The following is a 26,114-nucleotide window of genomic DNA, read 5'->3' on the forward strand; positions in this document are numbered from 1 at the left end:
AAGATTTAGTGCAGGCCCAGAAACAAGATAGTAATCTCAGGGAGGTTTTAAAAGGAAAATTTCCAGCCCCATACGATAGATTTAAAAATGCACTGACCACACATGATGGTGTGGTCCTAAAAGATACCCTTTATGTGGTTCCTGAACAGGACAGGAATCAGCTTATTTGTTTGTTCCATGATAGTCATGGGCATCAGGGAATTGACCCCACTACAGCTCACCTCAGGCAGCTCTGTTGGTGGCCGAATTTAAAGGAAAATGTCACGCACTATGTAGAAAATTGCCTTATCTGTGCACAAAACAATCTGGACAGATATGCGAAGAAAGCTCAGCTTAGCCACACCCGCCCCGTTAATGGCCCCTGGACTAACCTCCAGATTGATTTTATAGGACCATTGCCCCCTAGCAGGAATGGTCACAAGTATGTGTTAGTTGTTATAGACACGTTTACGAAATGGGTAGAAGCATTCCCATCTAGAACAAACATGGCAAAGACTACAGCTAAGGTTTTAACCCACCACATCTTTATGAGATGGGGACTCCCCCGCAGCATTGAACCCGACCAAGGTTCCCATTTCACGATATTTGGCATTCCCCAAAAATTCCACATCGCGTACCACCCCCAGTCAAGTGGCATCGTGGAGCGAATGAATCGGACCCTAAAAGAAACCCTCAGGAAAATGGTCCAACAAAACAGCACCACTTGGGATTCAGTCCTCCCTTTTGCACTAATGTTTTTGCGTAACACTGTTTCGACATCCACAGCATACACCCCACACACTCTCATGACCGGACGCCCCATGAAAGGCACAGAATTTTTATGAGGACTTGACTTGACCAGCCCCAAAGTGACGGCCCTCACACACGAGAACGCGGTGAAACAATTAGTAGAGAATGTAAAAACGGCTCAGCTAGCAGCCGTAGTAAAATTAGGCACCAGGAAGAAACAAAGCAAGGCCTGTTTCGACAAGACAGTGCATGCGGCTGAGTTTGATGTAGGACAGCAGGTCATGCTCTCCATTTACAACCCCAGCACGTTCCTGTCACCTAAGCATTCGGGTCCGTACTCCATTGCGGACAAAGTAAGCCGCTCCGTTTGTAGTATTAAGTACCCCAACGGGAAGACCGCGTGGTTTCATATTAACCAGCTCAAGACATATGGCTCGCAGTCTAACCACACACACCACGTCATGCTCGACGCAGCAGACCACGCCCCGCCCACAGCCAACGTATCCCTACCCTCCCCAAACACGTCCACCCCATCCACGGACTCGACCTCCACTCCACCCCCGAACTCTAGACTCCACCCCTGAACGTCCGCAAACAACAGCAGCAACGACAGCGACTCTGACACAGATGATAGCCACAGCACGCCTCCCTACTATCCCCATGCAACAGGCCCCACACCCAGCGAATCTGAACACGATTCGAGTGACCCCTTCCTGATCACATTCCTTAACAAACCTCACCAAAGACCACCGCCCTATGATAATGACCCCGACTCCATCTCCACAGGATTAGACACGACTATTTGGCACCGTGACAATTCGTGCAGACTCGTCTGAAACGACGAGATGGACCCTAAGTCACACCATGCAGCTTTAGCAACCCTCATCCATTCAAGAGTATGGCATCCGGGAGAAGATGATGACATTGAGTCTGACTCTCAAAACGAGAACCCCTTTGCGACCCTGTTCGCAACTGATAACTGAGGTGTCCAGATGATGTTTTAAAAGGAACCGCTTGGGAGAAATGGTGTCCTTTCTGATGGAACCTGCACCATGTTTGTTAAATGTTTGTTCGATTAGTGGTACCGTTAAGTGTTGTGTGTAAACTCGGAAAGTTTTTCACGGCCCCACGTCACCACCCCCTTTGACGCCCAATGGCTGTTTGAGGACCTAGTTTGTACCCAGAAACTTGTTAATGGAACAAGTTTGTCCCAGATAATAGTTCAGAGGAACTAGTTTGTCAACAGAACCTTGTTAAAGGTACAAGTTTGTCCCAGACAATAGTTCAGCGGAACTAGTCTGTCGACAGAACCCGACTCATCGTTGCTCTCCTAATTCGAGAGGCAGCCCCCACGACGACCACATTCTTACCCGTTCTTGCCAGTTGCTCAGGCAGTGGAGAAACGGCATTGGTCCCCGCCCTGCCTGAGGACCCCCCTCTGGTCAGCTATGCTCGGGTAGAGCACATACTGCACTGATCACCGTCCTACCCGGGGATTCCATCCAAATCTTACCCACCGCGGCCCATACGCACTCCACTTTGGCTCGTTACGTTCAAAATTCTTTTGTTTGGTTTTGGCAACCCTTAGGTTGCTTCCCTATGCTATTTACATCCTCAAACACTGGGATGGTAAATCACACAGGCTGCGAGATGGCTCGCAGTACAGCAGTACTTTCTTAGATGTCTAGTCCAAATATTCGGTTTAAAAAAAATAAAAATGAGGGAGTCACACATGGTGGCCAATTATAAAGGGAAATTGGCACTAAAAGACAGACATGCTAACGTACAAGATATTAAACAAGATAGTAACAGAAACTATTCTTGATCCACAGAATTCCAGAAACTCCAGGAAGAGAGAAGAGACAAAAAGGAAGAGAAGAGAAGAAAGAATAGAACAATGAAGAAATCATACGTATTTTCCGTTATCATTATAATTTGTATTCGGTTACGCACGAACGCGAACCCCCTGACCCCAACCCACCGGCCGCCAATGATTCACTTCCCCATAGCCCCCAGAGCCCAGTGACACCATCATGGTGTGATAGGTTTATAACATGGCACTCCCTTTCATTTGTAATTGAATCCCTTTCAGCATTGGCGATATTCTGCAGCATCGTGCAGACTATCCGCATGAGAAAATGGCGAAGGAGAGCCTACCGCTCTCGCACCCCGGTATACAGGATAAGATCCCCTATTTTTGGTTTTCACCAGGCCCCCGAACCCCTTGATCTACAATAAAGGACATTCGCTTTGCATTATTTGTGAATAAAGAAATATGTCTAATTTGTAACTGAAAGATTGTACAACTCTGTGCTTAACCGCAAAGCCAGAGGAAAATGTGAATGCTGCTATTATTTTAGTATTGTTAGGAAGTTAGTATGATAGGATGTTTACGTGCGTGTAGTTTATGGATGATAGTTAGAGGTACCGTTTTTTATATGTTGTACTGCATGTCCCTGTTGTACATAGCGCCACTTCGAATTGTCAGTTAAAATTTTCTTGCATAGTTATGGTCAGTGTAGAGGCCATGGAACAGTGCTCGCTGGGTCAGGGAGTGAAGATAATGCAGTTATATGATCCTCAACGCTTCGCGTTAGGGATCACAAGGAGGGTGTGTAGCCACCTGGGTTGGCCACTTCCCGACTTTAAAATGGAGATCCGCTAAGAATGCAGGGAAATTCAGTCAAATGCAGGAAAAACAAGCAGGTGCAAAGTTTCCTGTATATCAGAACTTGCAGGAACACAGACAGCACTGAAACTAACAACCATCTACATATTGATGACGATCCCCGGGAACAATTGGAAACAGTTAAGATAAACAAGGCCAAGCCAGACTCCTCGGCGCCAGCAGGAGCCAAGACAAAGGAAGGCCAACAGACACTTAGGAACCACCCAGCGATCAGGGAACAGCTCCAGTATTGGAGAAATCGATCCAAGTGATCAGAACTTAGTCCAATCACTTAGAACCAGGTACGGGGTCTGCCCAAAAGGACGCGAAGCCCCTGTGGACTATAAAATAGAGTCCCCAAGTTCAATTTGTCCTTCTTGGTAGGGCCTCTCAGCAGCTCGAAACAACCCGTGACCGTGACCTGCCTAGCAGCTGCACCAACCAAGTAAGTCTCCAGTCAATGCATGCTACAAGATAGGCGCTCCTAGCTATCAGGCTATACCAGCTTCAAAGCCTGCAGACTCAGAATCGGATGAAAGGCCATTTGTTCCCCTGACCTGGTGGGCCAGTTCCAAAGCTAAGTATAGGCCTCTTAGTGTTAGAGATAGTCTAGTAAGTAGAGTTTTATACATGAGTAGTGATTGATTGTGTATAATAAATGTGTTTTGATTTGAAACTTACTAACTGGTGTATTGAGCTATTGATCAGCACTTGTACTTGAACCTCGTGGTGGTATCATAAAGATACCTGGCGACTCTAGAGCAAAGGTTATAAAACAGAGCAAATTCAGTAAAGACACAACGAGCATCACCCCGTGTCTGCGTGGGTGTCCTCCAGATGCTCCGGTGTCCTCCCACAGTCCAAAGGCATGCAGGCTAGGAGGATTGGCCATGATAAATTGCCCTTACTGACCAAAAAGGTAAGGAGGGGTTATTGGGTTACAGGGATGGGGTGGAAGTGAGGGCTTAAGTGGGTCGGTGCAGAATCAATGGGCCGAATGGCATCCTTCTGCAGTGAGACCACATTTGGAGTATTGTGTGCTCATTATAGGAAGGATGTGGAAGCCTTGGAAAGGGTGCAAAGGGGATTTACCAGCATGCTGCCTGGTTTGCAGGATTGGTCTTCTGAGGAAAGGATGAGGGAGCGGAGGAGGATGAGAGGTAACTTAATAGAGGTTTATAAGATAATGAGGGGGATAGATAGAGTGGGCGTTCAGAGACTATTTCCTCGGGTGGATGTCGCTGTTACAAGGGGGCATAACTATAAGATTCAGGGTGGGATATATAGGAAATGAAAAAAATGAAAATGAAAATCGCTCATTGTCACAAGTAGGCTTCAAATGAAGTTACTGTGAAAAGCCCCGAGTCACCACATTCCAGCACCTGTTCGGGGAATCGAACCGTGCTGCTGGCCTGCCTCGGTCTGCTTTTAAAGCCAGTTGATTTAGCCCTGTGCTAAACAGCCCCATAAGGGATGTCTGAGGTAGATTCTTTACTCAGAGTGTGGTTGGGGTGTGAAATGGACTGCCTGCTGTGATAGTGGAGTCGGACACTTTAGGAACTTTCAAGCGGTTATTGGATAGACACATGGAGCACACCAGAATGACAGGGAGTGGGTAGCTTGATCTTGGTTTCGGACAATGCTCGGCACAACTTCAAGGGCCGAAGGGCCTGTTCTGTGCTGTAATGTTCTATGTTCTATGTATGTTCTATGTTCTTGTCTGATATGGCAAACACCAGGAGAGAACCTGATTAACTGGAACAGTGAAATCACGTCTTCTGAAATGATAGGATTTGGAGGCTCGCTACATGCAGGAATGCAGGTACCAAGTCACACACCTCCTTGAGAAATAAGGTATAAAGATACTGGTGAACAGAACACTGGCAACGACAATGCAGGAACAACCGTCGCAAGAAGAGGAAAGGAGGAATCCTGAGCTTGAAGCCCAGGAGACAGTGAGCTGGAGCCCAGAGACCGCAGCAACGGTGGCTGACTCCTGTTCGCGCCTGGCCAGCATGACTCAGATTTGACTCACTGATCTTATTTGAGAAGGTAAGTATTGCTTATTTGGGAAATAGATCTTATAGTGCTGTAAGGTATGGGTCGCGAATTACCGGCCTCATCGCGCCCTACTTGGTGCTGGGACAAGGCCGTTGAATCTTGCGAGAAGATTCGAGTGAGATTTGCAACGCTCGAAGTGCCTCCCAGATTTAACGGAGTCTCGTGAGGCTCATTTAAATATGCATTTGCGGGATTCTCCAAGTGCCCCGGACCTAACAGTCGCGCGTGGAGGACCTCGCAAGGGCGCCAATTAATAGTGGTTTCCACAAAGAAATCAATCATAACGACATCTGGAGGATCGCTCTAGGTCATTAGGTATCCCTGGTGGTTGAGAACGGGGCTGCAAGGCACCCTGGCACTCCCTCTGGCACCCAGGCACTGCCAGCCTGGCACCCTGACTGTGCCAGCCTGCCACACTGGAACTACCAGCCTGACTCCGTCAGGTTGCTGGGATAGCACTGCCAGGGTGCCAGGGTAGCAGTGCCAGGGTGCCTGGGTGCCAGGTTGGCAATCCCTGTGATAAGGCCCAGTGAGCCTGACCAGGTGAAGGAGGGTGAGGGAATATTCTCCAGGACTTCCCCATGATTTGAGTGGTGGGGGGTGCAAAATGTGGGAGGGCTGAAAGTAAGGGGGAGGGGGGGAGAGATCGGGACAGCCAGACAAAATGGCACCCCAATCTGCAAGGAGCCTTCCCAGCTGGCGAGCAACTGCAGGCTCCGTGGAGAGAAATTCCCGAGATCACAGAAAATAGCAAAGTGGCGTTGAATAGCGGGCTTTTTCTCGATGCTGCAGCCACCAACAAACACTCCGCTAAACGCACCCAAAACTGGACGTTGATATTTTTCCGGTTAAATGGTGCCCACGGTAATAGTTATTTGAGTATTTAAATGAAGAATGATTGAACAAATTCCGGGCATCTTGTGAGTTATGTTCACCAAACAGATTGAGTAGCAGAGCCTCGGGCAGCAATTGCACACTGCCTTAACTAATTAGAGTGGATTTGCGGACCAATCAGCACCTGTTTCGCATGCAGTATAAATTGTGTCTCGCTTTGAAATTTGGTATTCTTGCATCTGTCCTGTTGAGTACAAGATGAAAAGCTTCAACAGTCAGTCTCTTTTTTCAACAATAAATAGAAGGTCTTCAAAAGTTTGGAATACACTCGGTAGGCAGAGTGAAGTTTCTTCTGGGGGAAATTAAAATTAGGGGCCATAAATACAATTGCTGTCAAAATCAATAAGAAATTCAAGAGAAACCTCTTTGCCGTGAGCGTGGTTTGAAAGGGGAACTTAATAGCCCACATGGAGTGGTTGAGGAGAAGAGGAAAGATAGGTAGGAGTGAAAGATGAGCCAAGTGAAGTGGAATATCGGTAAGCACAGGAAAGAGAAAGGAAGACAAGAAAATATTGACAGGGTGGAATGAAATAGGTGGGAGAAGGTTCATATCGAGTATAAACACCAGCATGAACCTAGAGGGCTGATTGGCAATTATAGTGCTGTAAATTCTGAGCGCGTCTATTTAATTATAAAGTTCAATTGTTTCAGTATTAGTAGTTCAAACAAACGGGGCGAATTTGCATCTGTGTTAGCCATCGGCAAGAATGGCGACATGGGTGAAAAATATCCCGAGAGCTGGGAAACACGATTCACGCCGGCGAAATCACGCTTCCTGATTTTCCTCGACACGCGCCGGTGATGTAACAACATCAAAATAAATTTTAACGCAATTAAAGGGCCCCCCCGCCACATGATTCACCCCCACCCCCAACCCTGCCGACGCGATAATGACCGTCACGTCGGCAAGGTTCACAACAGCTCTGAGAGGATGGGAAACAGTCAAGGGGATCCTGCCGGGGTGCTAGGTTAAGTGTAGCTCCCTGGCATATGTTGGCACTGCCAGTTTGGCAGTGACGGGGCGGGCCTGCTGCAGAGCCTAATGGTGGGTGTTCCCGTTCTGTGTGGTGGTGGTGGTGGGGGAGGGGGGGGGGGGGTTGGTTGGAGTGCTAAGTCCTTTCTAGGGGGGGGGTCCCTGGCAATGGCAGGCGGAGTGAGAAGCGAGGTGGGCGCACCTGACATTGAGGGGATGGCAGCGTCAGTCATACTGCTGCTGTAGTTTTTAGCCGTGATGGAGAGAAAGAACCCCCCCCCACCCAACGATTGTGCCGTGGGGGGAGATTGCCCCCTGATGTTTGTGACATGGGGGAAGAGCTAACCAATGATAATCTGTGGGGGGAGATGCCCGATGATTATGCCATGGGGGCCGAGCCCCCGATTATTGTCCTGTGGGCTTGGGGGGGTGGGGGGGGGTGGGGGTGTGTGGTCTGAAGGGGCGAGCCCCCTGACGCCTTTGTGGTGGTGTGGGGGTTGGTGCTGAGGGAAGTTTTAACTCTCTGCTTTTACCTCTAAAGGTAGCGCCCCGCTCTCCGTGGAGGCTCTGACAAAGTACGGGGAAATTCTGCCCAAAGTCTCTGAGAGATGAAGTAATGGTTGCCTTTTTGTATTCTAACAATGTCAGAAATTGTTCTCAGAGCACAGACCCATTTTTCTTTAAGGCCCCAATTTGTTGCTTGGAAAGAGAAAGGTTAAAGGCGAGGGGGATTAGACTAGAAGACTTACATAAAGAATAGCTTGGTGCAGATTTGATGAAATGAATAGTTGTTTTCTCTGATGTAATAGTTCTGTGAATCCTTGTTGTTATGGCAGCAAGATTGTTATTCATAATGTTCAAGAGAGGTGTGAATTGTAGGTTTAAATTGCCATGCTGGCTTACTGTTTTCTTCATTATCCACCAAAGCCTCTCCTTGTGTTTGAGGAATCCTAAAGTAACACAGCACAGAAGGACACGAGCCAGTCCCTTGTGACGGTCGGCTCTTCGCGAACACATCCTAAATGCGTCACACTTCTTTGCTCTTTCCTCATGGGCTTCAAATTTTGCTTTTAATTTGCAAGTGTACATCCAAAAAGGCTCTTCTTAAATCTACTTCCAGCACAAATTTCAGGCAGTCCACCCCAGTCATACAATTTACAGTGCAGAAGGAGGCCATTCAGCCCATCGAGTCTGCACCGACCCTTGGAAAGAGCACCCTACTCAAACTCACGCCTCCACCCTGTCCCCGTAACCCAGTACCACCACCTAACCTTTTGGAAACTAAGGGGCAATTTAGCATGGCCAATCAACCTAACCTGCACATCTTTGGACTGTGGGGAAGAAACCGGAGCACCCGGAGGAAACCCACGCACACACGGGGAGGATGTGCAGACTCCACACAGACAGTCACCAAAGGCCAGTCTCGAACCTGGCGCTGTGAGGCGGCAGTGCTAACCACTGTGCCACCGTGCCAAAACTCTGCCTGAGTACCCGTTCAACTTCTATTCATTCTTTCACTTAACTAATTTAATCTTGAAATTTAACATAGTGCCTCAACAACTAATTGTGGAAATGAATCAAAGCTCTTTGTGTGGGAAAGAGCGAATTTCTCTTTAAATTACCCATGTCTAGGAAGAAAGAATGGGGGAGTGATTCTATCCACCACGAGCAATTAAACACGACTGATTATTTGGCTTCATCAAGACCCGCTAATCAATCCAGCTATTTACTGAAAAGAAGGAAGGAGAGACATATATCTCTGTCTCTCACATTATCAGAACACTCCAAAGCACATCACAAACAATTACATTTAAATTAAAGGAATTGTTGTCATGGAAATAAGCATGACGGCCCGTTTGTGCAGCAACAACCCCTCCAGACAGCAATGAGACAACTGATCGGTCAATTTGTTTTTGATACTGACGGTTGAAGCATCATGTAGTTGGCAAGGCACTGGGAGAGAACTGCCCTGCTCTCCTACGAATAGTGCCACGAGAACTTTAACAGGCAGGCTTGGCTGGACATCTTAACCAAAAGAGGGCACAGAGGTGACATGTACCCCTTAGTAGTTGTATTCATATTGACAGGGCAAAGAATTCTGACAGATTCTGCAGAAGTGATCACAGGCGGAACAATCTGGAAAAGTGATCATTCACCAGGATGCTCACGCATACACCATCACTTTGAAGTCGGCGACAATGAACCGCGTTCAGGAAGAAGGCGTTGGAATAAATTAGAAGGTAAAATGTCCAATCGGGACTGAGGTTGCAAATTTTGGTTCGGTCGGGCTGTTGGTGGCCGCGTTACGGTAGCCAGAAACTTTGTAATTGGCAGCTGGACCGCTTCTAAACCCCTGTGGGGTGGGTGGCCTTTGCAGCTTATCCGGGCTCGAAGAGAGTCAGCAAGAACTTACTGTGTCGAATTGGATCCAACATTCATTTGACCCATTGGTTGCCATCTCCAAGGGGCAGTGGTGCAGTGGTATCATCACACAATCCAGAGACCCAGGGTAATGCTTTGGGGACCTGGATTCCCATCCAACCAGGGCAGTTGGTGAAATTTGAATTCAATAAAAATCTGGAATTGAAAGTCTAATGATGGCCATGAAACCATTGTCGATTGTCGTAAAAACCCATCTGGTTCGCTGATGTCCTTTAGGGAACGGAATCTGTCGCCTCTACCTGGTCTGGCCTATATGTGACTCCAGACCCACTGCAATGTGGTTGACTCTTAAATGTCCTCAGGGATGGGCAATAAATGCCGATCAAGCCAGCGAGGCCCACATCCCATGAATGAATTTAAAAGATGCTCTTTAAAGAGGTTTTGACTGAACTGTGCCCCCCTCCTCCAACCAGACCTGCAGCCATGGGCTGAGGATACTGCTGTCAAAGGCCATGAGGATTACTGAAGCCTTCAATTTCTATACCAATGGATCCTTCCAAGGAGGAGCAGGTGACATTGTACCAAGCATCTCTGTGCGCATACCAATCTTGTGTATGTCACCCCATTGAAGCCCTCATCCATGCCCTCTACAGCAGATATTGCAGCAAGCCATGCACTTCCAAGAGCTGGCTCACCAGCTATCCATTCCCCCTGGCCTGGCTGCTGTGCCCAGCGACTCACCATGTGTAGGCACCACCGCTATACTGTCCTCGAAAGTAGGTGCAGAGATAACTGTGATATATGCATAAAGCAGTTATGTACAGAATGTTATGCCCAGCCTCCAACCACTAGGTGGCAGTGTTAACCCACCATGTGACTCTGGTTCTGGGAGTCGGGAGTAGGTCATGCTAGGAGGCAGACGTATTTTGCAGCAGCTCCACAGTAGTTAATTAGTGTTAATAGTTCATTATTTTATTTATCTTAGTTATCTCCGTCACGCAGCTGTTCAATAATAAATTATTTAAATTAGATGTTCTGTGGTTCATCATTTATTTCAGCCAGTTTATAGAATATGACAATAGCATCTGAGTTGGTGACTGCCAGATGCAGACCAAGTGATAACGCTTCTTCTGACATCTGTTGCTACTCAAGCACTTCATGATTAGGCTACACTAGCTAACCAGGCGGCAGTTCATGGTTACCTGAAAGCAGAAGTGCAGTAAGGGGGGTGGGTTAGGGTAAGGGGATGGGGGTGAGGTGGAAAGCAAGAGGTCTGTGATCACACAATTTTCAGCTTGCATTTCATGCCAAATAGCAGGATGAGGGTTGATGCACGATCAATAACTCCAGAAGCGAGATTGAAGACAATTGAAGGCTTTAATACGCTAGATGTTTCCCCCCAGCAGCGCAGGTACAGAAGAAAGCTGCTGGGGCGGCACGGGCTCTTATACCCCGCCTTGCAGGGCGGGGCTAACATACAGGCTTAACCAATAGGAACAAGTACATTCTCCACCAATTGTATTCCGGCATTACCATGTACCGTAATCCTTCAAACACAGACTACCACATTCACCCCCTGTTAAAAAAGAGTCCGGCGGGGGTGGTGGCTTCGTATTCGCCTCCAGAGACCGCAGCGACCACCCGGGCCTGGCATACCACCGCGAAGTGGCCCTTTTTGCCGCATCCCTTGCATTTGGATGAACGGGCCGGACAGCGCTGTCGGGGGTGCTTGGCTTGCCCGCAAAAATAGCAGCGGGGCCCCCCGGGGTTGACAGGCCTTCTCGCAGCACAAGCTTGTGGAGGGATGGGAGATGCCTTGGGGTCGGCCGTGGGGGGGATCCACGCTGCCCAGGGGGCTGCCGCGCGGTCGGGGACGTAAGCGCGGGCATTTCGGGAGGCCACATCCAGGGAGCCGGCAAGGGCCCGTGCCTCCTTGAGGCCTAGTGCCTCTTTCTCCAGCAATCGCTGGCGGATTTGGGAGGACAGCATACCTGCAACGAAATCGTCCCGGATCAAAAGTTCTGTGTAGTCGCTCGCCGAAACTTGCGGGCAGCTGCAGTTTCTCCCCAACACCAGGAGCGCACGTAGAATTCTTGAGTGATTTGTCGGCTCGTCGCTAGTAGATGTCGGGCGTAGACCTGGTTTACAGGGTGAATATAATGTCCTTTCAGCAGCTCCATTGCGGCATTGAAATCGTCCATGTCCTCGATGAGGGTGTAGATTTCTGGACTCACCCTCGAGTGCAGAATTTGTAGTTTCTGTACTCCCGTGGGTGTGTTTTCGGCCGTCCCGAGATATCCGTTGAAGCACGGCAGCCAGTGATTGAAGCTTGCCGCTGAGTTTGCCGCATGGGGGCTGAGTTGCAGACACTCCGGCTTGATTCGCAGCTCCATCCTTTTAAATCTAGCTTATTAAATTGATGCACGATCGATAACTCCAGAAGCGACATTGGAGACAGTTGAAGGCTTTAATATGCTAGTTGCTTCCCCCAGCAGTGCACTTACAGAAGAAAGCTGCTGGGGCGGCACGGGCTCTTATACCCCACCTGGCAGGGCGGAGCTAACATACAGGCTTAACCAATGGGAACAAGTACATTCTCCACCAATGGTATTCCGGCATTACCAGGTACCGTAATCCTTCTAACACAGACTACCACAAGGGTGAAATAAGATTTGAGCTGTTCCTAATGGTTATGTCGGACCTTGGTCCTGAAAGAGAAAGGGGTGTTAGTCAGTGTGTTGTACTGTGCTTGTGTGAAGATACTGTCTCAGTTACTTAGCTGGCAGTATGTGGAAGCTGTGGAAGAGGTGAGTGTGAGGCTGACAGCATTGATAAGCATGTGAATGTGAGTTGCAACTTCTGATTGTTGAGAACGATTCCAGACTGATGATGAGTGAGTGAAGGGGTGCATTGAGCAGCCTGAGAGTTTGATCGTTCATTAGCTAGGAGATATCATTTGAAGACGCGTTCACTGATATTGCCCACTCCTGTGAGGTCAGTGAACATATTTTCACACTTCATTCACCTCCTTGGGCCCAGAACTTTCCTCCCTGATGACCTACCCCTAATCCCTTCACGGTGCTGGCCTTCACAGTCTCCAGACCCCCTCGGAAATGAGGGCCTCTCTCCTCCTCTCAACTTCCTGGACCAAAGGCTCCAGTGGGTCGTCTGAAATCTTGTGGGCCCTCTCTCTGGCCTGGTACTCTATTGCCAGTCCTGCTCCTATCGTAGCCTTCCTTCGGCTGTTTGAGCAGCTGCAATAGCTTGAGTACACCTCCACTTTATGGGGGACAGATATCCTTTCAAAAAGTACGAGATAGCTGAACGTCATGGTAGTCAAGCACACTGGGCCCCCCTGTTGAACGTCAACCTGTCAGCAGCTTGTCTCACACTGGGCTACATGTTCCAATTATTCTGTACAGACAGCACAATGTTTGCATGCCGCCTACTGCAACAGGGTCAGACATTGCTAATCGTAATCCTTGTGCCTGTAAATAAGCCTTATTGAAATTTGACAATACCCCTAGAAATTGGAGCTCTTAAATTCCAAAGGACTTTTGTGCACTTTTGGTCTCCTTAGCGAAGGAAGAAAAAATATTGGGAGCGATGCAGCGAAAAGTTCACACGTTTGGTTCCTGGCATGGAGGGATTGTCCTCTGATGACAGGTTGAGTTGAATGGGTCTGTGCTCTCTCGAGTGATCACATTGGAACATAGAGGGCTGCATTCTCCGTTGACAGGATCCTCGGTTTCGCCGGCAGCGCATGGAACATGCTGTTAGGTGAATTGGACATTCGGAATTCTCCCTCAGTGTACCCAAACAGGCGCCAGAATGTGGCGACGAGGGGATTTTCACAGTAACCTCATTGCAATGGCAGGATAGGCTCGAGGGGCTGAATGGCCTACTCCTGTTCCTATGAATCTACAACCACTGCATTTCCCAAAGTATTTCACTGCCAATGAACTAGTTTGTGACGGGCAGCCACTGTTGTGATGTAGGAGATACAACAATCAGTGTGTGCATAGCAAAATCTCATGAACAGCAATGTAATAATGACCAGAGAATCTGTTTTACTGCTGCTCAAGGAAGGATTAACTTTGACCAGAACATTGGAGATAACTTTTGTTCCTCTTGAAAATAGTGCCGTGGGATCTTTTACATTCATCTGAGAGGGAACGCGAGGCCTCAGCTGGAGTGTCAGCCTGGATTGTTGTGCTCCATTCCTGGAGTGGAATTGGAGTGGATGGGGTTGTGAACCTTCATTGACAAGGAGGCAGTGGTGTAGTGGTATTGCCGTTGGACTGGTAGACATGCGGCAGACCCAGGGGATAATGCTCTGAGGACCAGGGTTCGAATCCCACCATGACAGATGGTGAAATTTGAATTGAATAAAAAAGAAACCTGGAATTAAAAGTCGAACGATGACCACGAAACCATTGGCGATTGTCGTAAAAACCCATCTGGTTCACTAATGTCCTTTTGGGAAGGTAATCTGTCATCCTTACCCGGTCTGCAGAGATGGGCAGTAAATCCAGCCGGAAAAACCCACATCCCATGAGCGAATAAAAAAAAAATTCAATGCGACGAGTCAAGAATGAAGAGAGATAGATTTCAGGGAGTCATGGGGTGCAAGGATTGGGCAGGAAGATGGAGTTGAATTCGAAGAGCTGCTGTGCTATTCTATCGTGGTGGTAGCCCTCAAAGGGCAGAATGGCCTACTCCTTTTCTTATCTTCGTATTTGAGATAATTTCTCTGTTATTTTTATTCATTCATGGGACGTGGGCATTGGAGGCTGGGGCAGCCATCCCTAATTGCCCTTGAGGGGGTAGCTGAGAGTCAACCACGTTGCTGTGGATCAGGAGTCACACATAGGCCAGACCAGGTAAGGATGGCAGGTTTCATAGAAAATAGAAACTAGGAGCAGGAGGAGGCCATTCATCATGATCTTGGCTGATTTCCTTCCCTCCATGACATGAGTGAACCAGATGGGTTTTTATGACAATGGTTTCATGGTCATCATTAGACTTTCAATTACAGATTATTTTTAATTGAATTCTAATTTCACCATCTGCAGCGACGGGATTTGAACCTGGGTCCCTGGTTTATTAGTCCAGTGACAATACCGCTAAGCCACCCCCACCCCCCCCCACAGTTTATCATGCAGCAAGGTTTTCTTTAATCCATTTGTGGGATGTGAGTGTCACCAGCAACGGCACCATTTGTTGCCCACTCCTAGTGGCACTGTTGACAGCTTAACCTCAGAGCTGTGGTGGTAGCCACAGGCGAGTCACACTCTTACTGACCTTACCTTCTTCCCAGCTGAAACATGGCTGTGTGAACATGTCCTTTAGCATGGCAGAAGAGCAGGCGAAAATAAAAGGATTGAGTTTTTCAGCCATAGGACATAACAGACCACAGAGTTTAGGTCTGAACAGTTTGCAGACATACACACATCACCCTCACATTAACGGGGCAATGTTTCTTGAACCACACCTCTCCAGCCCAAGCATGTCTGACAAGTGACTGGTAGAAAACTTGGCACTTCTTACAGGCAGCAAACTATTTTGTGTTAAATTATATTTAAAGGGGCAGCTTCATTTATGCTAATGAAATGCAAAGAGATGATCTGTGGTGCTGTGAGGAAACATTTGTCTCCTTCTCCTGCTCAAACTCAGGCAGAAGACAAATTCAACTTTGCTCTGTTTTTCAGATATAAAAGATTCAATAACTTATTGAACGAACTGCTATTCTTTAGAAAAATAAAGGATTATGTTGATGCGTCAGTTGTTATTTGTGCTTGCTGCTCTGATATGCTGATTAGGATAATACACAGTCTGATCCCGCTGCTGCTACAGGGCACATTCATATGTTAAGTAATCATGCTTAGTAGGAACATTACTGCCTATCAATAGCGCACTTAACACAATAATGAGGGCAACACAGACAATGTATCACTGTTCCTGTGTTATCAAAAGAGCGAGGATGGGCTAGTGCAGTCATTTTGTGAATGGTACGCTTCAGAAATAGAGGGCAGAATTTAATGTCAGTGGAGAGTTCGATGGGGGGGGGGGGTAGGGGGAAATTAATCAGATGGGTGGCTGGGTCCCCTTTCCCACCACTGCCCCGATGGAATCCTTGGCGGAAGGCTTGTGGATGGCTTTCCCGCGCCGTCGCCAATTGCCAGCATCAATCGCCCACTTAAGAGACTCATTTTCCTGTTGCTGATATTCAGCCAATGGTGGGCAAGGGATTCACACTGCAGGATGATTAGACCGCAAGTGGGATTTTTTTTTTTATTGGGGTGGGGTGGAGTTGTCCTTTGTTCAAGGCCATTCGATGTCTAATGAAGGGACCCAGCATCGGGGAGGGGAGGTAGCCACTGAACGATACTCATAGCCATTTCTTTAACAATATGTATATTGTAAGGATAAACAAAGGGTCAACAATTTGATGTTAATACTTCTCACCACCAGATGGAGGTAAGGAGCAGTCATATAAATCTCATATGGCTCCTGGGATTCTGGGAGAAAGTGTTTAGGCGTGAGATCGATTAGTTGCACAGGGTAGAGTTCTGTAGTTAGAGATATTTTGTAGTATAATTTAATAACTTACACCTTGTGACTTGTTTGAATCTTATTTAAGTAGCGTAAATAAATCAGCTTTGTTCAGTAAATTAGCTTGATGTTCTTTGTTCAACACTACGCTCTCAAGACATCCTGATAGGCACAATAGAGAACACCACAATTTTTGCTGACCCCCCCCCCATTGTAAAGTCCACTGCCACATCTCACCATCATTGACCTGTGCCTGGGTCTATCAGTGATTCTAGGCCTCAGGTGCGTGCAGTCCCAGCACCGACCATCTTCTCCCCAGTGGTGAAGCTGAGCAGTGAACAGCTTACAGTATCTGATTGGCCCACATCTTCCAGCAGGTGGGGCTTCCACCTCCGGCTTCCATGATCCCAGGTAAGGCCCCGCACTGCCCAGTCAGATGCCAGATTGAGCGGGGCTTCCGAAAGAAGGTGACATGTGGCGCCTGCTTGCTCTCCAGCTGGTGGGTGAGGCCCCTGCTGCCTCCAGTGAATACTGCCCAGAATTCCCACAGGAAATGGCATCATGACATCCTATTTGTTATCTGTCGTTATTGAATTCTGAGAGCAACCATCATTCGAATCAGGAGAGAGAAATGGGTTAGCAACACATTGATGAACAGTGCAGTCTTTTAACCAGGAAGTGATGACTGAGGGAAACTATTTCAGAATGGGAGCCCGGAGGTGTGTGAAATCAAAACAAATGAATGGATCAAGAGAGAATATAGAATCATCGAATCCCTACCATGCAGAAGGAGGCCATTTGGCCCATCGATTCTGCACAGACCCTTCGAAAGAGCACCCTATCTATGCCCAATCTCCCCCCCTATGCCCGTAACCCATCCCAACCTTTGGACACTAAGAGGCAATTGATCATGGCCAATCCACCTAACCTGCACATCTTTGGACTGTGGGAGGAAACCGGAGCACCCGGAGGAAACCCACGCAGACACGGGGAGAACGTGCAGACTCTGCACAGTCACCCGAGGTGAGAATTGAACCCTGGTTCCCGGCGCTGCGACGCAGCAGTGGTAACCACTGTGCCACTGTGCTGCCCTGAGGCTATTTAATCCAATAGCTAGCCAAAGGCTCAGTTATGGTTAATAGTTGAACATTGCTAGTCGATTTTAAATGGTACTTGTAATCAATGTCAGAAAACATATTTGACATCCAAAATACTTTCTGTTAATTTGTCTATGCATTCCGCATCAGATGACTCATTCCATCTGAAATATACCATCTTCCATCCAAAGGGCTCGAGGCACTGAAATTGCTATATTTACCATTTGTCAGTAGATCAATTAGATAAATAGGTGGTCAATTTAAACAATCATGTTATTATCCCATTTAATTGACATGTTCGACATTATGCCGGACCTGAAGATGTTATCCTATCATACAGCACACTCGTTGCTTAAAGGCATTTTTTAAATGATCTGTCTGCATTTAATCTATATATTATTTATTGAAACACATGTATCTGCACCCACATCCTGTAATACTACTGTTTTGCCATCATGTCGTGTTGATTGACTGAAAGGAATACAGTCAAACATTAAAATGGAAGGTGGGAAGAACGTTCAATACAGAAGCAAGGAAGCTGACTAAAAAATAATAATGGGAAACTACTAAAGATTTATGAAATCAAGCACACTTAATTAACCTACCACTTTAAGAATAAAGACCAACAGGCACTTTGAAAAATTAAAAGGTTGCATTATATTATAGTTTAGCATCTGTCTTAATTCAATCATAATCACTTATTTCGCTGTCAGAAGTTTAAAATTAAAAGTGAATGAAGAAATGTGTTTAACTTCCTGGTTTTCTGTCTGTGGGGATACTTCAATGTGGTTGGCTGCTTGCACTGCTTGCTGACACCATTGCCAGTGGGCGCTTAGAGATTCCCTTGACTTGGAGCCGAAGTTAAACAGTTCCGCCACTGACTGTAAAATCCTAGCCATTGAAGACCGACCGCACAGTTCACAGTAGCAAGAATCAACAAGAATAAACCGAGCACCCTACCTAAGCCCACATTTCCACCCTATCCCACCTTACCTTTTTTGGACACTAACACAATTTAGCACAGCCAATCCACCTACCCTTGCACATCTTAGGACTGGGGGAGGAAACCGGAGCACCCGGAGGAAACCCATGCAGACATGGGGAGAACATGCAGACTCTGCACAGACAGTGACTCAAGCCAGGAATCGAACCTGGGACCCTGGCGCTGTGAAGCCATTGTGCTAACCACTATGCTACCATGGTGCCCCAGTAATTAGGACAACATTTCTGCTCCCTCAAACAGCACCTGTTTTTCAAAACTATTTGAAGAAAATTTAGGCGATTTAGTATATTAGGGTTTGTAAGGGTGAATGTGCGGGATGATGTAAATAGCATCCCCCCCCCCCCCCCCCCCCCATAATGCTGATGTAAGCGAACACAGGGTGAGGTGTCGAGAGGGAGAATATTCATGGCTTCAGCAGTGTAATACCTCATCATGAGCAGCAGACATAGTTTAGCTGGATATCATAAACAGGTTATTGTTTGGACCTACCAAGATCTCTGTGGATCGAGGACTCATGTGAGAACACGATGACGTGGCTACGAAAGAGGTCATGTGGAGGGAGTTATCACCGGTAGCACCAGCCGAGAACAAGTGTTGAAGTAGCTGCTGAGCTAGTGAATAAATTATACCTTGTCGAAAGTCCTTGCTGTCAGTGATTCGGGGGCCCACAACCTCTACAGCCTCAGTAATCATTCCCTAGCTGCACTCACCAATACACAACGGGGATAGCTTTGATTGTTTTTATTCCAGTAAGTTTCACATTTAGTGTTCTTTTGACAGCAAGATTACCTGCTTGTGCGTAAGAGAACAAAATAAAAGATCCATTTCAAAAATGACAGACTGTACTAAGTATGTACCTGTGCAAGATTTTTTAAATCATTGTATGCCATACAATTTATTAGTGTTTTACAATGATAAATAATGGATTGTTTTTCTGACCATAAAGCTATAATTTTATAGAGTGCTTCCCACACACTCAGGATGCCTCATGGGGATTGATTGACAAGTCAGTGAATTACTTTTGATCTGTAGTCACTGTTGCTATATAGGCAAGGGCAGCAACTAATTTAAATAGCTGACAGCCAATATATTTTTGATGGTGTTACTTGAGGGGTGAAAGATTGACCAGGCCTGATTTTCAGATTGACTTCCCCTCATCCCCCCACTTTGGAGGAAGCTTGATGTAAAGTCTGAAGAAATATTTGCACCATTTATCTTCAGTTAACACCAATCTTCCACCAAATAACAACTGTTTGATAGCAAGAAGCACCAGGGAAATGGTCACCCACTCGGGACAATGGCCCTGCTCTTCTCCAGATCATGCCAGTGGATGTTTTACATTGACTTGAGTGTCCTCATTGAGTGTCCTCAATTTAATGCCTGAGGGACTTCTGGCGATCGCAACGTGGTGGAATTCTCCGGCAGAAGAGCTTACACTTTAATTTTATTTTTGGCTTCTTGGGGTGGGTTATTTATATACGGAGACCTTTGCTGTGTGACTGTGCATTAATTAAAGATGATTAATGGGGTGTGCGGGCTTGGCCACAGAGCAAAATAGTACAAAGCATCTTTATATCAAAGTGCACTAAAGAACCTATTAGCAGAACAGTTTACATCTTGCGGTCTAGAAACCAATAGGAGGGATGCTGCACATGAGACTTAAACTTGCTGATAAGTAGAACATCCATTTATCAAACCTGTACAATGAGCAGCCAGCCCATATTGGAAAGAATAAAAAATGCGTTCATCTATGGCATTTCCGACACAATAGGAGATCCGTCATGTTTGTATATTAAGTTCCTGGTCGAAAAGTAGAACGGAAAATAATTAAAATGAAACAATGGCATCATCATTCAGCTCACATACACAATCAGGGCAGTGCCTTATCTCAAATACATTTTTATGATGTGTCAAAGTTTTGGGTAGGTGCAGTTCATTTGCTAAGCGATCTTCTTCGTGAATTCAGCAGTAACTTTGACTGACTCCACACCTTCTCTCCTCCTCAAAAGATAAAGATCCTGGAGCAGAGATTTGCCCCAGGCAGGGGAACAAAAGGGGCAGCGTCACATAGACTGCCTGTTATACATCTCAAGCGGCTTTCAGTTTTCAGTTCTGCTGAATGGCTTCTGTCGGTGTTCCGTGTGCAGACAGCTGGAATTGTGATGATCATTCATTGCCTGGCAACGTTGCGGGGCCCAGGCACAGGCAGTGGCTCTCAGGAAAGCTGTGGAGCCAGGAGGAGCATTCACACACTTCCAGGCTCATATATTGCAATGCAGTTTGAAAAATATATATTTTATTCCAGACATCATCAAATTCTTAAATACAGAGGCTTTTCTACATCATGCAAACAGTCTGACATTTTTTATTTGAACAATGTAACAGCAACAACCCTAAATCCCCCATTCCCCCCCTCCAGCCTGACTATCCTCCTTCCCTTACCCTCAGCCCTGCCACCCCATCCCCTAACTGCTCGCCACCAGCAGGTCCTTAAAGGAAGTGCAAAAACGGCATCCACCTGGAAGAGAACCTTTCCTCCGATCCTCTCAGGGTATATCTAATCTTTTCCAATCGCAGGAATGCTGCCAGGTCACTCAAGCATGCCAAGGCCCTGCGTGGCACCGGTGACGTCCATCCAAGCTGGACTCGCCTCCGAGCCACCAAGGAGGCAAAGGCCAAGGCGTCAGTCTATCCCCTCCCCCCCCCCTCAAGGGGCTCTGGGGAGTCTGACACCCCAAAGATCGCCACCAGTGGACACGCTGCGAGTTTGACCTCAACAATCTCAGACATGATCTCAAAAAAATGAGATCAATTAGCTTGGGGCAGCACCCCAGGTGATTCGCAGGCCCCTCTGAACAACGCTCACACCTGTCCTCCACCCCACTCATATGTGTCTTAGTTGAGTCCACTCTATGTGCTACGTTAAATTTCCTGCTTAACTTGATGGAGGCCACTTGCCAGGCCTCATCCAGCACTGTGCAACCTGAACCTGGCACCTACGCAGTTCAGGGTCAGCTAAAACATGTGTAAGCCTGTGTAAGCTACCTATCACCTGTTTTAGGCCCAATATCCAGGACGGACATTTTCCATACAGGTATGGGTCCCTGAAATTGGTCCCTGAAATTGGTCCACATTGCACCCATTTTAAAGCTGGAAATCGGATGTAATCAGTTTTAATTTCCATAACGTTGAATGATGGTTAGATATAACCATGTGGTGAACAGAAAAGCATTGCATCCTTTTTCACATGGGCCCGTCCAAAGTTTTGTTCAGTGTGAGCAGAGGCTTGTGTTAACCGATTGGCACCAGCCACAGCCAAATACTAATGATTGTCAAATTTTCAGTGGAAAAAATTCTTCTGTTGATTGCACTGCCGCACAAGGATTCAGCTCTGAATGCAGATGAAATGATAAAATGATAGGCCTAGGTAACCTTTCCCCACCAATTTTGATGTTGTAATTCTAAATATACACATCCTGACACCCATACATCTACCCACTCACCCGCCACTAAATCACACACACATACACATACTATAATACCAGGAAACCGATTCATCTTCCCGAAATGTGGGTACCAAAATGCCGAATACCGCGCTACTTGACACCATCTCAAAGCATGACTAAAGATGCGAGAAACTAAAACATTATTTGCTGCTATTCCTTTGTGGGAAGCAACAGTGTCGACCATTCCGATCCTCCAGCCAGTTCTGTCATTCACAAAGCTTAGAGAACCCCAAAAGTGCAGAAAGAGGACATTCGGCCTATCAAGCCTGCACCAGCCCTCTGAAAGAGCGCCCTCCTCTTGGCCCACTCTCCTGCCCTATCCCTATGTCTCTGTAACCCGCCCTAACCTGCATAGCTTTGGATACTAAGGGGCAATTTAGCATGGCCAATCCATATAACCTGCACATCTTTGGACTGTGGGAGGAAACCGGAGCACTCGGAGGAAACCCACACAGACACAGGGGGAACATGCAAATTCCATACAGACAGTCACCCCAAGGCCAGAATTGAACCCGGATCCCTGGTGCTGTGAGGCAGCAGTGCTAACCACTATGCCACCGTGCCACCGGCTGATCTGTACCTTAACTCCATTTGCCCACCTTGGATGCCCGCCGGTCAAAATTCAAATCAATCTCACTTTAAAATTCTCAATGGATGCCCCCCCCACAGGAAGAGACAGTACTTCAGCAGCACTTTCTGGCATCACCCCAGAATGGTCTTGCTCTAATTTTTAGGGTGTACCGCATTCTTCTGGACACCAGTCACCAGAAGAAGGCGTCCCTTTATGTCCACTCAGCAAATTCTTTAACCATCTCAAACACCTCAGTTAGTCAGCTGTACTCAAGGGAAGACAAGTTTTGTATCTGTAATCGGTCCGATGAATTAACTGTTTTAGCCCAATATAACTTTGCTGAATCTGTCAATACTCCCTCCAAGGTCAAAAAATTCTCCCTGAGGCAAGGTGCACAACCATAAGTTGTAACCTCATGGCCTGGCACATCCCCGCTCTACCATTATCACCAAGCCAGGGGATCAATGCCGGTTCAATGAAGCGTGTGGGAGGGCATGCCAGCAGAAGCACCAGGCATACCTAAAAATGAGGGAACAACCTGCGAAGGTACAACAGTGGGCTGTTTGTGTTCCTAATAATAACAATCATAATAATCCTTATTGTCACAAGTAGGCTTACATTAATACTGCAATGAAGTTACTGTGAAAAGCCCCTAGTCACCACATTCTGCTGCCTGTTCGGGTACACAGAGGGAGAATTCAGAATGTCCAAATTACCTAACAGCATGTCTTTCGGTACTTGTGGGAGGAAACCGGAGCACCCGGAGGAAGCCCACGCAGACACAGGGAGAACGTGCAGATTGCACACAGACAGTGTCCCAAGCTGGGAATCGAACCAGGGACACTGGCGCTGTGAAGCAACAGTGCTAACCACTGTGCTACCGTGCTGCCCGGTAAGGGAGGATAAGCAGCGAGCGATAGACAGAGCTAAGCGATCCCACTCATGGCCAATGGATCAGATCTAATCTCTGCAGTCTTGTCACATCGACCCGTGAATGGTGGTGGACAATTAAACAATGCACTGGAGGAGGAGTCCCCACAAATATCCCCATCCTCAGTGGTAGGGAAGCCCAGAACATCAGTACAAAAGATGAGGCTGAGGCACTTGCTACAATCTTCAGCCAGGAATGCCAAATGTATGATCCATCTGGCCTCCTCCAGAAGTCCCCAGCTTCACAGATGCCATTCTTCAGCCACTTCCATTCACTCCACAGGATGTCGAGAAATGTCTGAAGGCACAGGATACTGCAAAGGCTATGGGCCCTGACAACATTCTGGCAATTGTACTGAAGACTGGTGCTCCATACCCTGACATGTATCTAGCCAAGCTGCTCCAGTACAGCTACAACATTAGCATCTACCCGGCAATGTGGAAAATTACCCAGGTATATCCTGTATACAATCAGTCTACTTTCAATCATCAGTAAAGTGAAGACAAGAGTCATCAAAGGTGCAATGAAGCAGCACTTGCTTAGCAATAACCTACATGGACACTCAGTTTGGATTCCGCCAGGGCCACTCAGCACCAGACACCCTTGGTTCAAACACGGGCAAAAGAGCTGAACCCCAGAGGTGAGATGAGAGTGACTGCCCTTGATATCAAGGCAGCTTTTGATCAAGTATGGAATTAAGGAGCCCTGGCAGAACTGGGGCCAATGGGAATCAGGGGGGAAAACTCTCTGCTGATTGAATTCATACCTAACACAAAGGAAGATTGTTGGAAGTCAGTCATCTCAGCTTCAGGACATCTCTTCAGGAGTTCCTCTGGGTAGTGTCCTAAGACAAACTATCTTCAGCTGTTTCATCAATGACCTTCCTTCCATCATAAGCTCAGAAGTGGGGATGTTTGCTGATGCCCGCACAATGTTTAGCACCATTCACGATACTGAAACGTACATATTCAAATGCAAACGTCCTGGACAATATCCAGCCTTGAGCTAACAGGTGACAAGTAACATTCATTCCACACAAGTGCCAGGCAATGGCCCTCTCCAACAAGAGATAATCTAACCATCGCACTTCGACATTCAATTAAATTACCACCATTGAATCCCCCATTTTCAACAGCCTGTGGGTTACCATTGACCAGAACTCAATTGGACCAGCCATACAAATACTGTGGCTACACGATAAAGTCAAAGGCTAGGAATCCAGCAGTGAGTAACTCAACTCCTTGCTCCCCAAAGCATGTCCAAAACCTACAAGACGCAAGTCAGGAGTATGATGAAATACCCCTGGATGAGTGCAGTTCCAAAAACACCCTAGAGGCTTGACACAATCCAGGACAAAACAGTCCACTTGATTGACATTCCTTCAACAAACATTCACTCCCTCAATCACCGACGCATCGTAGCAGCAGTGTATACCATCTACGTGCAGGAACTCGCCAAGGCTCCATGAACAGCACCTTCCAAACCTGCGACTGCAACCATCTAGAAGTAAGAGGGCACCAGGTACATGGGAACACAACCTCCTGGATGTTCCCTTCCAAGCCACTATTTTGACTTGGAAATATAGCCCTGTTCCTAACCGCACTGTAAGTGTACCTACACCATATGGACTGCAGTAGTTCAAGACCACCTTCTCAAGAAAAATTAGGGATGGGCAATGAATACGGGCCGAACCAGTGATGCCCATATCCCTCGAATGAATAAGAAACACTGAATGCAATCCTCCACATGTGGCCTAAACAGAGCTTTATACAATTGGAGCCTGACATGTACCCATTTGAATTCCAACCCTTCAACCTATGCATTTGATATCTTTTGATAAAGTGCAAAGCTGAAGCCTTGTATCTGAATGGAAAGATGGCATTTTAAAAAAAGGTATTGGCATCTTTGTGGAAATGTTCACATTTAGCTGGCGTATGGAATTGAGAGCCCTGTCAAGTCATAGTTATTAGGCAGTGGAGCTAACTTGAAAGAAAATATACAAAAGCAAAATACTGCGGATGCTGGAAATCTCAACAAAAGAAACAGAAAATGCTGGAGAGACTTAGCAGGTCAGGCAGCATCAGTGAAGAGAGAAACAGGATTACGGAGTGGGATTTCCCCATTGGCCGATGGTGGGATTTTATGTTCTCACCTCTGCCAATTGCTTTTTCCATTGTTTGCACCTCTGCCACCAATGAACCTGCAGCTGAGGTAGGGAGGGGGTGGGGGGTGGGGCGGGGTGGGGTGGGTCACCATTAGCGGGACCAGACGATTCTGCTGGCGGGATATTTTGACCAACTTTCAGAATGATAACGCTTCATTCGAACAGTATTTTCTTTCTAACCCTAATCCCAATTCTGGGGATTGTGGGCATCATGGGCAAGACCATCACTTATTGTCCATCCCTAGATATTCTTCTGAAGGGGGCAATGTGCTTCCCAACAGGAGACCTTAAATACCCCAGGAGGATGCGTTCAGCATTTCCGCCTTCCATGATGGATAATACTCAAGTGGACAGAATGGAAGTGCAGCCATCTGGGATGGCCACGTCCCGATGACAAAATGGACACTTGCAAAGAATGCAGGGAAAATTGGACAATGCTAAGAAACAAGCAGGTGCAAGCTCTGTCTGTTGATTAGAACCTTAAACTCTCAGGCAGGACAGAAACTACCAAACAATCTACATACTAATGAGCCATCGCCAGGGACAAAAGGGAAACATTTTGATACACAGCGTTAAGGCA

The 26,114-nt window shown here is 47.0% G+C and overlaps 1 long non-coding RNA gene across 2 annotated transcripts in view; it reads right to left on the minus strand.

Moving 5' to 3' along the window:
* The window catches only part of LOC140429817 (uncharacterized), a 332,392-nt gene that overhangs the window by 138,979 nt on the left and 167,299 nt on the right, over positions 1-26,114 (minus strand). For both annotated transcript variants that reach the window (XR_011949214.1, XR_011949213.1), the window contains exon 4: positions 20,060-20,162. This is a non-coding gene — a long non-coding RNA (uncharacterized lncRNA). The remainder of the gene's footprint in view (positions 1-20,059; positions 20,163-26,114) is intronic.

The sequence above is a fragment of the Scyliorhinus torazame genome, chromosome 9 (genome assembly GCF_047496885.1).
Source record: "Scyliorhinus torazame isolate Kashiwa2021f chromosome 9, sScyTor2.1, whole genome shotgun sequence".
Classification (NCBI taxonomy): Eukaryota; Metazoa; Chordata; class Chondrichthyes; order Carcharhiniformes; family Scyliorhinidae; genus Scyliorhinus; species Scyliorhinus torazame.